Here is a 16,844-nt window from a genome sequence, read left to right as displayed (position 1 = left end):
ACTAAAAGAGGCATCCCTGGTTTAGACAACAAAAATAGGAAAAATATGCCACATTATTAAAAGCTTCTTGGGTTACAGAACATATACAAAGACATCTAGGCTACACACGCACAGACATTTTACATTTACACCTATTACATGTATCAACACATACAGCTCTGCTGCACACAGGGGCCTAACTAGGAAAGGCAATGCTCCATAGCGGGTTTCTGAATGGGGCCCCTCTTCCCACTTAAGAAATATACACGTTTGTATACTAACACATGCAAGTTACAATCACACACATTTATAAACTTGTATGTATACACAAACTATTTATATACTTATATACATATGCATACAGTTCTTTACTCAAACACACATTTATTCACTCATGCAAATATAGAGCAAATACACACGCATACAGTGCTATAAACAAATTTACAGCCATATCCACATACACACCATACACCATATACAGATACAGCATATGCACATCACAGATAGACACATAAATACAGTATATATACATCAGATATATGTTATATACATACTATGCTGTATAATGTGCAGAATAATACATATATAATGGTGCACATCCTACATTTTTTAGTGCAACAGGAAAAATGAATGGGGCCCCTGACACTGTGGGCCCCATAGCTGCTGCTATGGCTACTACCACTGTAGTTACACTCCTGGCTGCACACAAAAGAAAATATTACAGCCTATACAGTTTGCATGGTTTACACATTTTTGCCACTATCTATATAATTTTCTTGTGATGCTCTGGGCCAATAAAATGCTCTGTGTTGCAAAAACTACAAGAATTAAAGCATAAATAAGTATTGTTTTATATGATGGCTGTAGAGGCAGAGTTGGTGGCTGTTTTGGTGGACTTGGAGTCATGATAAATTGGACCAATTCTGACTCCGCAAATACAGTGGGTGCGGAAAGTATTCCGTCCTCTCTAATTTTTTACTCTTTCTTTAATTGGTACAATTTGATCAATGCAGCTTAATATTTTTCATTTGGGAAAATTTTGAAATGGCTTTTAAATGTCTGTTATATTCGTGTTCTAAGAATTTAAGCCAGGGGAGAGCAGCTTTAAAGGACACCTGTCACATGAAATAACAGCCCACAACAAAGCAGCCTTCCTAAACCATCTCCCAAGACCTTTTCTAAGCATATGCATTATGTTTATATGTGTGTTCTAAAACTTTATAACTTTAGCTACAACCCGGGAGCCTCTTCTCCTGTGTCTCTCCTCCCCTACTCTCCCATTTGATCGCATTGCCGGCATCCAGCTGGCTCCACTCACTATGGCGGTGCATGTGCCTCCCGCAATGGTTTGTGAGCTACCTCACAGGGAACAAACCGCAAGGTGGGCGCGCATGCATGGCAAAATAGAGAGATGCTAACTGGATGCTGGCATTGCCTTCGTCTTATGCGCAGACGCAAGAACTGGGATCAAAAGGGAGAGTAGAAGAGGAGAGGCGGAGGAGGATAGAGCGTCGGTTGGACACACATATAAACATAATGCCTATGCTTATAATGGGCTGAGGAGATAGTTTGGGTAGGTTGATTTGTTGTGGGCTGTTATTTCATGTGACAGGTGTCCTTTAATTGCCATACTGCTTAACTTTAAGTGGCAGCACCCATGATGCATGAACAACCACAGCACAGCACAATATGCCACCCCAGAAACCAAGAGTGAACACCGCGGAGCAGACAGTAATAATACTAAAGACCCCAGAGCAGACACTAATAATAATAATAATTGACAGCGGATATCTACTAATGCTAGTTCTCCTGAAGATCCCCAGAGCAGACAACTAAAAATACTGGACACCTCTTGAGCAAACAAAAAAGACACACTGTAGCTACTACTCTCATCTATGCACAGCATTTCTCCTTGTGCCATACTGGGGCATCTGCATCAGGACCAAGATCAAAGCTATGGCAGGAGCAGAACAGGACCCAGGAGTGATGCTTACAGCTGATAAGTACTTACCGCTGCAGGGTCCTTCTTCTCCTGGAGCCACTCTCTCCTTGGTACTGATGCCGATGCATACAACAAGTCTCAGTTAGGATACAGAACGGCATGAGACACCCTGGGAGTGGTGAGGACTTCTCAGCTGCACTCATCACTACCCAACAACCTGCAACAATGAACTACCGCAGCAGGGTGCAACCCCAGGCTTTGTGAGCTGCATGTTGTGCACCCCTCTTCTAGGCTTTTAGTTGGGATGAATATGTGCATACTCAATAGTGAAGCTCATCTGCTACAGATCAGAGGAAAAGGTTAGTCGAAGTAGGAGTCGAAAATTGGGCATAACGACTCCTGGTTGTTAACAAAAATCTGTGTCCCCTGCATGCTATTAGACAAAACAAAGGGGCATATTCATTATCGCCTCTGCGCCACGTCAGTGGTGAGGAGGCCCTGAAACAATTGCAAATGCTAGCTTATTGCTAGCACTTGCGATTATTTGCCCAAATCCACCACCTTCACCCCAGTGGGGTGTGAAGGGGGGGCACAGGGCACCGGAAGTGGGCCGGTGAGGGGGAATTACTGTCTGCGTTTGTTTCTACACCAAGCCCTGCGCAGCAGCCTGCCCGATACATCAAGAGGCTGCAGCGGGCCTATCATATGCCGCCACACAAGATAAATATCCCCCAAAATGATACATTTTCCTTAAAATGTTTATGTGTCTGTAATACTCTGGTGTCAGAAATTACAAACTTTTGGAATTGATAGGCTGCATATTAATAATAATTAATCTTTATTTGTATCGCACTTTACAGATCATGGGGAACATATACAAAAAAAAATCAACATTAACCCCATAGCGCAATAAGATGTACCCTTACGTCTTGCTGCGCATGGGGGAGTATGAAGAGGGCTCACGGGCTGAGCCCTCTTCATACTCACCGGCATTTGCTTCATGATGAAGCAAATGCCCGTCGCTAACACCCGCGATCGGTGCTTGCACCGATCGCGGGTGTTAACCCTTTGATTGCTGCCAGCAAAGAGCCGGCGGCACGTGGGCGCCGCCATCTTGGCTCCGATCGCCGTTCCCCGTAACGTCACCGGGGAGCCGCGATCCGTTTTCATGACAGCCTCGGATCACATAAAGATCCGAGGCTATCATGATCTCGGCTATCTATTACAATGTGCGATTTGCACATTGTAATAGATGGTATGCAAAATCCCCATATACTGCCATACTGTAGTATGGCAGTATATGATAGGATCAATCAGACAACCTAGGGTTAAAGTTCCCTAGGGAGTCCGAAAAATAGTAAAAAATAAAAATAAAAAAAAAGTAAAAAAAAAAAATTATATTAAAAAAACATAAAAATTCAAATCACCCCCCTTTCCCTAGAACTGATATAAATATAAATAAACAGTAAAAATCCTAAACACATTAGGTATCGCCGCGTCCGAAAATGCCCGATCTATCAAAATATAATAACCGTTTTTCACTGCGTTTTACCCCGTAGCGGAAAATAGCGCCCAAAGTCGTAAATTGCATTTTTTTGCCATTTTGAAAAATAGAAAAAATTCTATAAAAAGTGATCAAAAGGTCGCACAGTCCTAAAAATAAAATCGTTGAAAACGTCATCAGAAGTCGCAAAAAATGACATCACCCACAGCTCTGTACACTAAAGTAAGAAAAAGTTATTAGCGCTGAACACTGTAAAATGAAGAATTTTTTTTCTGTACAGGAGGTTTTAATTTTTTGTAAATGTATGAAAACATTATAAAACCTATACAAATTTGGTATCCCCGTGATCGTATTGACCCAATGAATGAAGTAGACATGTCATTTGGGACGCACAGTGAAAGCTCTACAAACCAAGCCTACAAGAAATGGCGCAAATGTGTTTTTTCATCATTTTCACTGCATTTAGAATTTTTTTTCCGCTTCCCAGTACATGGCATGGAATATTTAATACCATCACTACGAAGTGCAATTTGTTACGCAGAAAATAAGACATCACACAGCTCTGTACATGGAAAAATAAAAAAGTTATAGATTTTTGAAGGTGGGGAGTGAAAAATAAAAACGCAAAAACGAAAAAGGGCCTGGTCCTTAAGGGGTTAAAGAGCAATAACATCGTCATATGAAACAATCAATAGCTTATAATCTATGGGGTATTCCCAAGGAATTGAATCTAAAATGGCTGCTCTCACCATGCTTAGGATATGGTCAGGCTGTAAATTTATTCTGCATTCATCCAGTACAGCTTGACAGAGCGGTTTGTTTTTTGTGTATTGTAGATAATTAATCACATGGGCGACATGAAAGATTCATTAAGGGAGATTAGCGTTCTCTAAGTAAAAAGTAACAGCTGGACAGAACATTTGCTCTTTTTGGCTCAATGTTGTGTCTTTGAGGTTTAACTAGAAATAATCTGATGAATCCATGGATAGGATTTAGCAGATTATTTGTTAATTAATTGTATATTGTATCCAAGGGGTTAAAATCATGATTTTAGGAACTGGATGTAGCATAAACAAATCCAAATGTTCTATTTGCAAAGTATCATCTTGAAAAGAAATCACTGTCTTCTTGTTTAACATCAGGATCCACAAAACCCAAAACACCACAAGGCTTGTCTGGTCTAGAAAGACAAATTTACATATCATCCAGAGAATCACAAGAAGGAGTATCAAACTATGATCCACAGTGGAGAACAATAAGAAGACAGGGAGGATTTATGAGAGCTTGTACTCCAGCAAAAAATTGTTATTGTTTGAATAATGAAGTTGTACAATTTTCCAATATACTTTCTATATCAATTCCTCATGGTTTTCTAGATCTCTGCTTTCTGTCATTCTATGATTTCTAGAGGACAGAAATCTGACCATGGTCACACAGGTGCTAACACACAGCTCTGATTATTCTCTATGATACTAACAAGCTGTGCACCTGTGTGACCATGGTCAGTTTTCTGTCCACTGGAAATAAACAATGAAGATTCCTATAGAATGACAGCAAGCAGAGATCTAGAAAACCTTGAGGAATTGATACAGAAAGTATATTGGAAAATTGCATAACTTTTCATCATACAAACAAAAACTATAATTTGCCGAAATGGGAACACCCCTTTAAGCCACTTTGATGCCAAGAGGGTGTTGAGGGGTGTGTAAAGGAGCTGGTACAGGAGTGGGCCAGGAACTGGTTTAAACAATAGAACAATTCTATACCAGGCAGGACCACCAAAGCCTACTGATATATGCGGCTAGTGTTGGGGGCAGATTACCAACATACATGATGCTTCAGCTTAACCCCCACAAAAAAAACTCTACTTTGAAGGACCCAAAAAACTTATTGGATCATGTGTAAAAAAAAATAATTAATTTCTGCTGTGGAGGCACTGCAGGAAAATTAAACACTCAACCAAAAACAAATCTGCTGTCTGTAAGGTGTTTTATAATTCCATATTTATATTGATCTGCATGAAAAACCTTGTTGTAACATTTTTGCCATAGAGAATAAAAACTGCTTTGAAAAATAAAATTAAAGATCTGTGCAAAAAAATAAAATAAAATAAAAGATCATACTGTATATCATTTGCAACTTTTAATTTTTTCTGTTTTATTCATTCACTAATACAGGGGCTCTAGTACTTAACTGGAGCTATTTATCAAATGTATTAATGTGTATTAATACATTTTTATGTCAATTTTTTTTGTGCAGAAAGTTTTAAAAATATGTTATTGATAAATCTGTCTAATAACTGCTCAATGAATTAGCCATTTTGGTAAAAAAAAAAATAACTAAGTGAAACCGGCTTCTAGAAAATCAAATATAGGTTAAACGCAGTATTCTTCATAAATTCACTCCATTCTGCTTTTCAAAGAAGACTGCGAAATCAATTGAGTATTATTGGGCAGGGTTCACACAGCTTTGTTGACAATCATCCCAGCATGTCATTACAATGGAGGGCAAAGACGTATCCCATGGTATGAACATACAGAGGGATACATGGGGGCAGATTTACTTACCCGGTCCATTCGCAATCCAGCGGCACGTTCTCTGTGGAGGATTCGGGTCTTCCGGCGATTCACTAAGGTAGTGCGCCCGATGTCCACTAGGTGTCGCTGCTGCGCTGAAGTCTGTCGGAGTTCACTGCAGTTCACCGAGCTAATGTGGGTGCAGGTAAGTGCGTGTCAAGCGACATTTTTTTTTTTTTAAATACGGCGGTTTTTCCGAATCCGTCGTGTTTACTTACAGCCACGCCTCCCCCCCCTGATTTCCGTTGTGTGCATACCAGCACCGTTGCGCAACAATCCGATCCCGTGCACCAAAAACCCAGGAAAAATCGTCGCAAAACGGTAACATTCGGGTAACCCGATGGAGAAACACGATTTGGGCCCTTAGTAAATGACCTCCATAGTCTTGTTTCTTCCCTTCCATCCTTAAACTCAGTGATTGTCTGCAGCGAATGTTCAGGTTGTTCCCCCAGTGATGTCATTGTCCTTATATGGACAGTTCTTTCTACCTGCTGAACAACATATATGCAATACTTTGTATCCTCTCCACATAGGCTCCAATGGCCTCCGCTGAGCATGTACATCGCTCATCAGGAGAGCAGGGTGGAAAGACAAAGCTTGCTATGTCTTTCCATCTTGTGTTTTCCACAATATACTGACCAGATAGAGAAATTAAAGGCTGCCTCCATCTGCCAGTATATGACTTTGATATGCTGAGCTTTTCTGGTTTATGCACTAAATATATGAAGAAAATAAGGTGTGAATGTAGTCAGTCACTACTTAGCTGTTAATCTCAAGATGAACTTTGGTTCCTGCAAGTTTTTGTGTATTTAGAAGAATATAGGAATGTCCTATATTCATTTGGACATCATTACTATTTTTTGAGTACTATTTTTTGAGTACTATTTTTTGAGTACTATATTCTCCTAGGCCCAGCTGCATGATAAGGAGTGCAGGCATGGGAAGTATGTGAGTCCTGTAGAACGTGCCTTTCAAAAATGTCCACATTTACATGGCTGCCCTAAGATCCTTACACTGAGCCCCTCGCTAGCTCTTTGAAGCTCTATCTAGAACATAGCAGCCTTGACAGAACATTTAGATTGATCTGTTTCACTAACTCCTCACACTTTTGAATGAAATCTTCAGAATTCCTCACTTAGGTCAGTCTGGGAAAAAAGCCATTACTACCTTACGGTTTTTATCTAAAAGGTGAGCGGAACTGTCACTCCCTCGCTGAAAACACTAATGGACACTTATTGATCTCATTCTAACTCAAAGCAGATAAGCTTGGAGAAAATATGTCCAATAATCTATGTTGTTACTAATGATTATAAATCTCAGGGCTATGATCACATGGATGCCATGAGGATAAACAGATGATTTGTCAGGGACAACCTTGTTCTCAGCTATATTGACTAATGCACATAACCAGTTCAGCTGTAATTCAATGTTTTGCTCGAATTTTCTATTTTTAAACAGATATCAAAAATTGTGTTTGCACATACCCATAGACAGTCTTCAATCACAGAGTTGCTCAGTCACAAACCGGTCCCACAGTCCATCTATCCGCAATAGAAATATTAAAAACAAACAAATGTTTTTACATTTTCTATTTTTAGTATATTTTGCACTTCACTAAATTGTACCAGTTGATGATATCATGAAAAGTATGATACAAAAAAATCTAAACCATAGCAGGGATTGCAAGGGAGTAACTATTAAGACAATGGCATATTTAGTGGTGATGAAGAGAAGGTCTTCACTCCTTGGCCCTGACTTCTGAAGGGCTCTCTAGGAAGATACCCATTAAAGGCATATGCAAGGTATCATCTCTATCCATTATATTTATCAACACTAGACCAACCCCCCAATCCTCCTGATACCATCTCTACAGCTTATAAGTATCAACACTCCACCGACCTTTACGGTATAAGGTTTTATCTTTGTGATCCTCTTTCCTCCCTGTTTTTTATCTATTACTGAAGTAACCACTGTAAAATGGGGTGCATGCACATCTGTACTACATTCACTTTGGTAAGACTGCATAGTCCTTTTACCTTTGAAAATATTATGGCTCAATAAAGCTTTATTGAACAGATTATATCAAAGAAATGCAAACAGCGGCACTCAGATTGGACGAGTTATAGACATACACAAATTCCATCACACAAATGAGTACTTTAGAAAGTATAACATTTTTGTATGAGGGGCAGATTCCAGTCAAGAACTTAGTGATCATGAGCCCCGTATATTAAAAGGAGATATATAACAAGTAGGACATCGCAGAACATAAAAAATTTAGGTAGACACAATGAAGACACATGAGGGAAGGAGGGCTTCAGTTTATCCATATTAGATTTTTAGAGGGGAGAGGGTGCAGGCCAGAGCTACTGTCCTCAATATCTTCAAAACTTCATTAAAGGAAACCTACCATGAGGAATCTACTATCAGAAGTAGATCTGCTGGTAGATTCCTCCTGCCTTCCTCTGCCCTATAGTATTACCTATTATAGTAATATAGTAGTATAGTATAGTATAGTAATATGCAAAATAACTGCAAAGGCTACTGGGGCGTGTACTAGCCTGGCTGGGCACTTGGCGTTAAAGCTACTCCATGCCCCAGAAGCCTCTGCAGTTAATTTACATATTACTAAAATAAGTTTTTTTTAACAAGTTAGGTTAAGTTCCAGGATTATTTAATTACAGATTAGGTTAGAGGACGGCAGAAGGCATCAACCATCGAATCTACTTCTGATAGTAGATTCCTCATGATAGGTTTCCTTTAATTGTGTTTTATAATTTCTGTTAACCACTTTTATATTATAGAGTTTTTTTGTTTCCAAAACTGTAAATGATAAGGAGAGACCTCAAAGTATTTCCAGAATTTTCCATCAATCATTCTACATTACCGCCTTTAGAAGTCTGGTAAAATATGTGAAGTATCAGAAGACCTATTACTATTGAGTATAATTTCCAGATGTCCATTTCTTAAAAAAGAGATAAGGTTTAATGTTATTTCTATACAATCTTCTGGTTTTTCATTCCTCAGACACTGGTGACAGCACAACCAGTTATGTCATTCCCATAAAAGATTCATATGAATGATCAACTAGATTTTCTATAAGAGTTGGATTATTAGGGTCTGTTTCTTTTTTTTGGTCAAGAAGTGACTGTGCATGTGGTAAAAGAAAATATGCTTTTAAATCTCTCAAAGGTCAATGTTTAGAATCTCCTATTATTGGATTCAAACCAAAGTATCACTTTATTTTAAAAGTTTTCCCACCATATACAACTATTGATAAGGCAAAAATAAAAAGGTTAACTTAAAGGGGTTTTCCCACGAAAGAAAATTCTCACATCTCTATCCCCTAGTGATGTTAACACAATAAAGATAATTTTAACACTTTACTTTACAGTTTTACTATGTTTTATTGTTTCAGCTACTATCACTCCCTGTGTAAATTCCCAGGGTGTGGGCAGGGCCTCTCTAAGCAGACACATTACTGTATTATCCTTATAGTTCTAGAGTTATAGACAATGGGGCTCATTTACCAACGGCCCAAATTGCTAATTTTCGTTGGGTTTCCCAAAAATTACCGCTTTGCGCCACTTTGCCCCAGGTTTTTGGCGCACGAGATCAGATTGTGTCGCAGCGGCACTGGGTTTTCACACGACGGAAATGGGGGGGGGGCGTGGCCGATGGATTCGGAAAAAACGCGGTATTTAAAAAAAAAATCGTTTGACACACACTTACATGCACCAGGAAGAGGATGGTGAACTCCGGCGGACCTCGGCACAGCAGCGACACCTAGTGGATATCGGGTGCACGACCTTAGTAAATCCCGGCAAGCTCTGAATCAACATCAGACAAGTCGCCGCGGGATCGCGAATAGACCGGGTAAGTAAATAAGCCCCAATGTGGTTACATTATCAGGGTACAAGGTGTATATGCACTTTCATCTGGCTTCTGACATTGTACTAACACACTGACAAATAGAAAGAAAGATGAGACAGATCAGAGATGCCGGAGATGATTACACAGAGGCTGATAGACCATTACACTGTTATACTATCAACTCTGCTACATCTCCCAGACATGTGGGGAAAAATGGAGAAAAGAAAAAAGAGACGATAGCGCTACCTAGCGCAAGGTTATCCTTTTTAGGAGATGGTTATTTCGGAAAATAATAAATGTATCAGACTAACCTAACCTACATCTGGTTCATTTCCTGTTCCTGTCTCCCCATTCCCCCGCATCACTTATCTCCTTGTAGATTGTTGTTTGGAGCCTCTCTCTCTGCTCATAATGTCCTGGCAGGAAGTGTCTGTGTCTCCGTATGAGCTCCGTGCAGAGGGCGTGGCTACAGCCACACAGCAGAGACAGACAGTAATCTCAGCTCCATGATCTCATCTAAGATGGCAGCCACCCGACCCTAAGTCAGAAGTTATTGGGTCGTGACTAGGGGAAATTAAAATTGTGTACAGCAGGACTGATAGCGACAGGTAGGACTAATATCTGTGAAATGCTGCATTTTTGCTAATAACAGTGAATTAGAGAATGTGTTATTTTGTTATCCTGAGTACATCTAAGAAGGATAAGGAATATACTTATTCCCAAGGTAGATCTGATGGTAGGTTCCTAGTGCCATTCTAAGCCCTCAAGCTTCTTTCCCTAATCCTATAATACTTTTTTAACCTTATCTACTTTAAATTATTTGTATCAGAGGCTACTAGGGTGTGGAATAGCCTCTCCGGGCTACTATCCTCTGCTGCTCCCCCCTCTTCCCCCCCACACCTGCATTTCCTAGTCTCGTTTCTGTTGTGCTCCTTCAGTAAAGGTGAGAGCGACAATATGCACGTGTATGGAACTGCAACACTGCAACAGAGCTCTGAAGGAGCCAGTGGGTGGAACAGCATAGGCTATTGGGGTGTAGAGTAGCCTTTGCTCCCACAGCCCAGAAAGGCTATTCAACATCCCTGTGGACACTGCCAAAAATGTGCATATAAGTTAAACTGTAGAAAAAGTTAGAAAGTAATATAGGGTTATGGAAAGATAGTTTAGGGCCTAGAATGTTACAAGGAACCTACCATCAGGTCTACCTAAATTGGTAGATTCCTGATGGTAGATTTTCTTTAAAGGAAATCTACCATCAAAATCAAGCATAGATCCAGGTACCATGACTGTTGTAATCTTCATATATTTGTTATTTATGGCATCTTTCCTCCCAAAATCAACTTTTAAAACTATGCTAGTGAACTTGAGGGGCTACCCTCGGTCCTCTGTGATCTGGCTTTACAGGCTGTTACAATGTCTCAAACCCCCCCCCTGCTCCTCCAGCACTTAGTGATGTATGTGATGAACTGCGTGGCACTCTACCTTACATAATCTACATTTGCATTTTACACTTATTAAGGTCACTAAAGCCCTCGCCATTGCATATTTGTAGCACAGGGTTTAGGTGGCTGCAGGGGGACAGGTGGGGAGAAGACCTCTGCCCTTTCCTTCTCTTAATAATACTCAACAAATTAATAAATAATAAACAAAAATATGTGAATAAAAATCCCCCAAAAGAGTGTTTGCGCCACCAGTCAATTACATCACTCTACACAGATCATTACACAGTAAATATTCTGATTTTTTTTAACAAAGAAAATTTAAAATGTTTTAATTTCCCACTGTTTTATCCATTGATAATTGTGCATATCATATTGATTGTCTACACCTGAGGGTATTTACAGTTTGTTCTCACATTTTTCATTGATATGTTATAGCAGGACCAAGACGATGTAAATCATTATTACACTTCAAATATTGATGGTTTTTCTTAGTCCCTGAAAACCCCTTTAAGCTTTAACTTAAGTATAAATCCCTCTTAGTGTGAATTCATAATATTTTCTCCTTTAAACAATCCAATTTCTCCTCTATATCTCATCCAGAAAATAAATGTGACCTGTTTTTGTACCCAAACTGATGCCAATGTGGTCTGGACCACAAAGCCTTTGAAACTGCCAGAACATGTAATAAAATAGCTTCTTGTGAAAATACATCATCAACATTTTGGATAATCATATTTATGTTAAAATGAAGATGAAATGGCCAAAATCTATACATTTGACTGTATCATCATCTTTGACATAATGTTCTCCACATGGTGGTGTTTTGCAGTCGAGTTTTCTGTAGTAGACAATCCCAATGCTGAGCTATTATGGCTGTTAATTTAGTCTGTGATCGCTCATGTTGTGGGCTTTTTTCCTGGGAAAGCAGTTTAATAAACCACTGGAAATGTTAACCATGCTTATTTTGTTACTGCTTCCTTACTTACAGAATTACAGAGTTAATACCAGCTCATCACTTCCTAGACTTATTTCATAAGAGTAGACTTAAGAAGTATAGTGACTCACATAAAAAAGCAGGACTGCTACGCAATTAATTACCAGACAATTAAAGAAGGTAATATTGTACATTAATGTACCAAGAAAAATATATACTAAAGATGATGTAGAAAAGCAATATACAGCTATAATGGGGCCCTTGGAGATTTGGGACCCATCTGTGGTTTGGTCAAGTCTCCAATGCTATGCAGTGACAAGAACTTATGAGGAAGTTCTTTTAATTACTACGACTTTCATCCTTTTAATGACAAGCATCTTTAGTATTTAGTAGAGCACCCTTTTACCACACACTCCAAATTTTCCAAAGTTGAACATACTGGGGCACATTTACTTACCCGGTCCAGTCGCGATCCAGCGGCGCGTTCTCTGCTCTGGATTCGGGTCCGGCCGGGATTTATGAATGTAGTTCTTCCGCCGTCCACCAGGTGGCGCTGCTGCGCTGAAAGTCATCTCATCGCGCCGGAATGCACCACCTCGGACCAGGTGAAGGTAAGCGCTCCCCAAGCGACACTTTTTCGGTTTTTAAATGCGGCGGTTTTTCCGAATACGTCGGGTTTTCGTTCGGCCACGCCCCCCGATTTCCGTCGCGCGCATGCCGGCGCCGATGCGCCACAATCCGATCGCGTGCACCACCATCCCGGGGCAATTCAGGTACAATCGGCGCAAATCGGAAATATTCGGGTAACACGTCGGGAAAACGCGAATCGGGCCCTTAGTAAATGACCCCCACTGTGTTCCAGGACTCAGTAGCCCTTTTGATCACTTTTTATGTGATTTGATTTTTATACTACAACTAGCTAGAGCCCCCAGAGTTGGCCAGGATAGTAAATAACTGCTCTTAGCTATAACAAAATAGAATGAGTTAACAAAAAAACAAAAATGTCTATTATAAAAATTAAAAGAAAAATAGAAGCATTTCAAATCTTATATTAACCCCTTAAGGACGCAGCCATTTTACAGCTTAAGGCTCAGTCCCATTTTTTGGATTCTGACATGCGTCGCTTTATATGGTTATAACTTTTGAACACTGTTACTTATCAAAACGATTCTGAGATTGTTTTTTACCCACATGTTGTACTTCATTTTAGTGGTAAATTTTGGCTGATAAGTTTTGCGTTTATTTACGAAAAAAAGAAAATATGATGAATTTTCTGAAAAATTTGCCATTTTTGAAATTTGAAATCATTGCGTTTTCAGGCAGATAGATGTACCACCTAAATAAATTGCTGAATAACATTTCCCATATGTCTACTTTACATTTTCACCATTTCTGAAATGTCTGGATAATTTATTTTGATGTCACGCGGCTTACAAATCGAATAGCGCTTTTCCGGATTTTCAGAATTGACTATTTTGGGGATAAATACAGTTTTGAATGAAAATTTACATATTTAGCATCAAAACCCCCCATATAACCAACCCAATTTCAAATCTGCACCCCTCAAGCTATCAGAAACAGATTTTACGAAGATTGTTAACCCCTTGAGATCTTCATAGTAATTACATCAAAATGGAGGCGAAATTTAGAATAGTCAAATTGTGCCGGTTATACGTTCATTTAGCCCTAAAATTTACACATTTCCAAAAGATAAAAATACAAAACCCACCATACAATTTGTTCTACAATTTCTCCCGAGTGCAGAGACCCCCCACATGTGGCCGTGACTTGTTTTATGGGCACACAGTGAGGCGCAGAAGGGAAGGAGCGCCCTGCAGCTGCCAGGATTTTACTTTCCTCATTGGCCTTTTTTGAAGGCTGTAAAATTTTCGCTTTTGCGCTATTAGGGCCATGTGACGGCATTTATTTTGCGGGATGAGATGCTTTTTCCAATGTTACCATTTTGGGGTTGGTATCACCTATTGTTGAAAATTTAGGAACTTCTTTTTGAGATCAGGAGTAGAAAAGCATCAATTCTCTACTGGTTTTTTTACTTTTTTTTTTGTGGTGTTCACCGTATAGACTAATAATCATATTATCTTCATTCTATGGGTCGATACGATAACGGGGATACCAGACACGAATATCTTTTCTTGCGTTTTACTAAATTTGTAAAATAAAACCCTATTGTGGGGAAAAATCTATCATTTATGTATTGCCGTCTTCCAAGTGGCATAACTTTGTTACGTTTTTTGGCTACGGAGCTGGTTGATGGCTTGTTTTTTGCGGGACATGCTGTACTTTGCACCAGTATCATTCTAGAGTACATATGTTTTTTTGATCACTTTTTATAGCATTTTTTGTGGGATTGAATAGGTAAAAATCATAATTTTTGGAGGGTTTATAACAGTTTTCTTTTACGGCGTTCATCGTGCGGGTTCAATAATTATTTATTTTTATTCTACGGGTTGTTACGGACGCAGTGATACTATATATGTGGGGTTTGTGTTATGATTTAGACTTTTTTTTTAGTTATATGTCTCTTTATATGTTTTGGGGCTTTTGGGCATTTTTGGTGATTTATTACTTTATTTTTTTATTGACTAATTTTTTTTTTTACTTTTTCACTTTTTCCACCATGGGAAATGAACAAGCAATCATCTGATTGCTTGTTCATAATAATACCCTGCAATACCCTGCACTTGCATAGGCTGGCACTCTGCCAGTAAGATGACGTCACAGACGCCATCTTACCGGCAGTTCCTGCAGGTAACACTGGGGTCCAGATCGGACCCCAGTGATACCCTAGCAATGATCGGTGCCCCCCGAAAATGATTCGGGGGGGCCGATCGTGGGGGAAAGAAACCCCAGATGCATGTTAGATGCCGCGGTCGCGATGACCGCGGCATTTAACGGGTTAATCACCCGCGATCAGAGACAACTCCGATCGCGGGTGTTACACTGGGGTGCCGGCTATCAGTCACAGCCGGCACCCCGTGTTTCCCGATGTCAGTTCGGCTCAAATCTTGAGCTGAACCGGCATCGGCTCAGCGTCCGATATATCGGACGCTGAGCGCTAAGTCACTGAGCTCAGCGTCCGATATATCGGACGCTGAGCGTTAAGAGGTTAAACACCACAGATTAACTAAATAATTGCCCAGGTAATGTGAAGTACTTGATCTGCAACTCCTTATAATGGCATGGATAAGTCGGCAGCTCTGGATGTGGTTGGAGTATCACATATGGCGTAAGCCGCAGAATTGAAAAAATATTACCTCACACACAAGCTGCCTTATACTAAGAATGATAACATACACAATTGTAGAAAACAGGAAGAACAAGAGATGTCATGCAATTGATCTAAAGTGGATTACCTAGCGACTGCTTTTTGGCTGTGACATCTTATGTAGGTAGTACACACCGAGTCAAATGCCAGAATATATAGAACTAGAGAAAACCTATGGTACCCCTTGCATGAGGGGACAATGGAGGGCAAGACTCAGTAAAAACAATGTACCAGATCAATAAAAATCAAATACTTTATTGTTACCAAGTTGATAAAACATGATATACTAAAAATCAAAGACAATGCAGTAGGGGTGACACAGAAATGCCGTCAAACCGGATAGAATTAGAGGAAATATAAATAATACCAATATTAAGATACAAGGGATAAGGAGAGGACTTTTGAAGCCTAGTGCAATTGTAACCGGATGTGTGATCTAGGAGAGTAAATAGCTAAGTCCTATAGTAGACCAAAACTAGGCTCCCCATGTGGGGAATGTAAAATCCTTACCAGTGACAGAGTGGAATCCTCGTCTGTCCGCAATGATGGCAGCCCCGATGCGCGTTTCAGCTCTGGTTCACCCCCAGACGAAGGCTAAATCAGAGCCGAAACGCGCATCGGGGCTGCCATCATCGCAGACAGACGAGGATTCCACTCAGTCACTGGTAAGGATTTTACATTCCCCACATGGGGAGCCTACTATAGGACTTACCGGTAGCTATTTACTCTCCTAGATCACACATCCGGTTACAATTGCACTAGGCTTCAAACGTCCTCTCCTTATCCCTTGTATCTTAATATTGGTATTATTTATATTTCCTCTAATTCTGTCCGGTTTGACAGCATTTCTGTGTCTCCGCTACTGCATTGTCTTTGATTTTTAGTATATCATGTTTTATCAACTTGGTAACAATAAAGTATTTGATTTTTATTGATTTGGTACATTGTTTTTACTGAGTCTTGCCCTAGAAATGATAACAGCAGATTGATACAGGCAGTCCCCGGGTTACGTACAAGATGATGTAGTTGGTTGGTTCTGTAGTTTTGTTCTTAAGTTGAATTTGTATGTAAGTCGGAACTGTATACTTTATCATTGTAACCCCATCCAAATTTTTTGGGGTCTCGGTGACAATTGGATTTTAAAAATGTTGGATTCTCATAAGAACCAAGACTAACAATAAAGCTTCATTGCAGACACCTTTGATAAGTGGTATAGCTGTTTATTGTAGCCCAGGGCTAAAGTAAATTGGCAATCCAGAGGTCCGTTTGTAACTAAGGGTCATCTGTAAGTCAGGTGTTCTTAAGTAG

At 39.8% G+C, this 16,844-nt stretch overlaps 1 protein-coding gene and 1 long non-coding RNA gene across 2 annotated transcripts in view; one reads left to right on the top strand and one right to left on the bottom strand.

The window, feature by feature from the left end:
* The window catches only part of APCDD1L (APC down-regulated 1 like), a 44,922-nt gene that overhangs the window by 7,750 nt on the left and 20,328 nt on the right, over window positions 1–16,844 (top strand). The window lies entirely within an intron of this gene.
* The window catches only part of LOC140064311 (uncharacterized), a 56,260-nt gene that overhangs the window by 21,564 nt on the left and 17,852 nt on the right, over window positions 1–16,844 (bottom strand). Inside the window, exon 2 of the long non-coding RNA XR_011847749.1 lies at window positions 7,486–7,542. This is a non-coding gene — a long non-coding RNA (uncharacterized lncRNA). The remainder of the gene's footprint in view (window positions 1–7,485; window positions 7,543–16,844) is intronic.

Source organism: Engystomops pustulosus, chromosome 6 (genome assembly GCF_040894005.1).
Source record: "Engystomops pustulosus chromosome 6, aEngPut4.maternal, whole genome shotgun sequence".
NCBI lineage: Eukaryota > Metazoa > Chordata > Amphibia > Anura > Leptodactylidae > Engystomops > Engystomops pustulosus.
The sequence above is the reverse complement of the archived record's forward strand: the minus strand, read 5'-3'. Positions and strand labels throughout refer to the sequence as shown.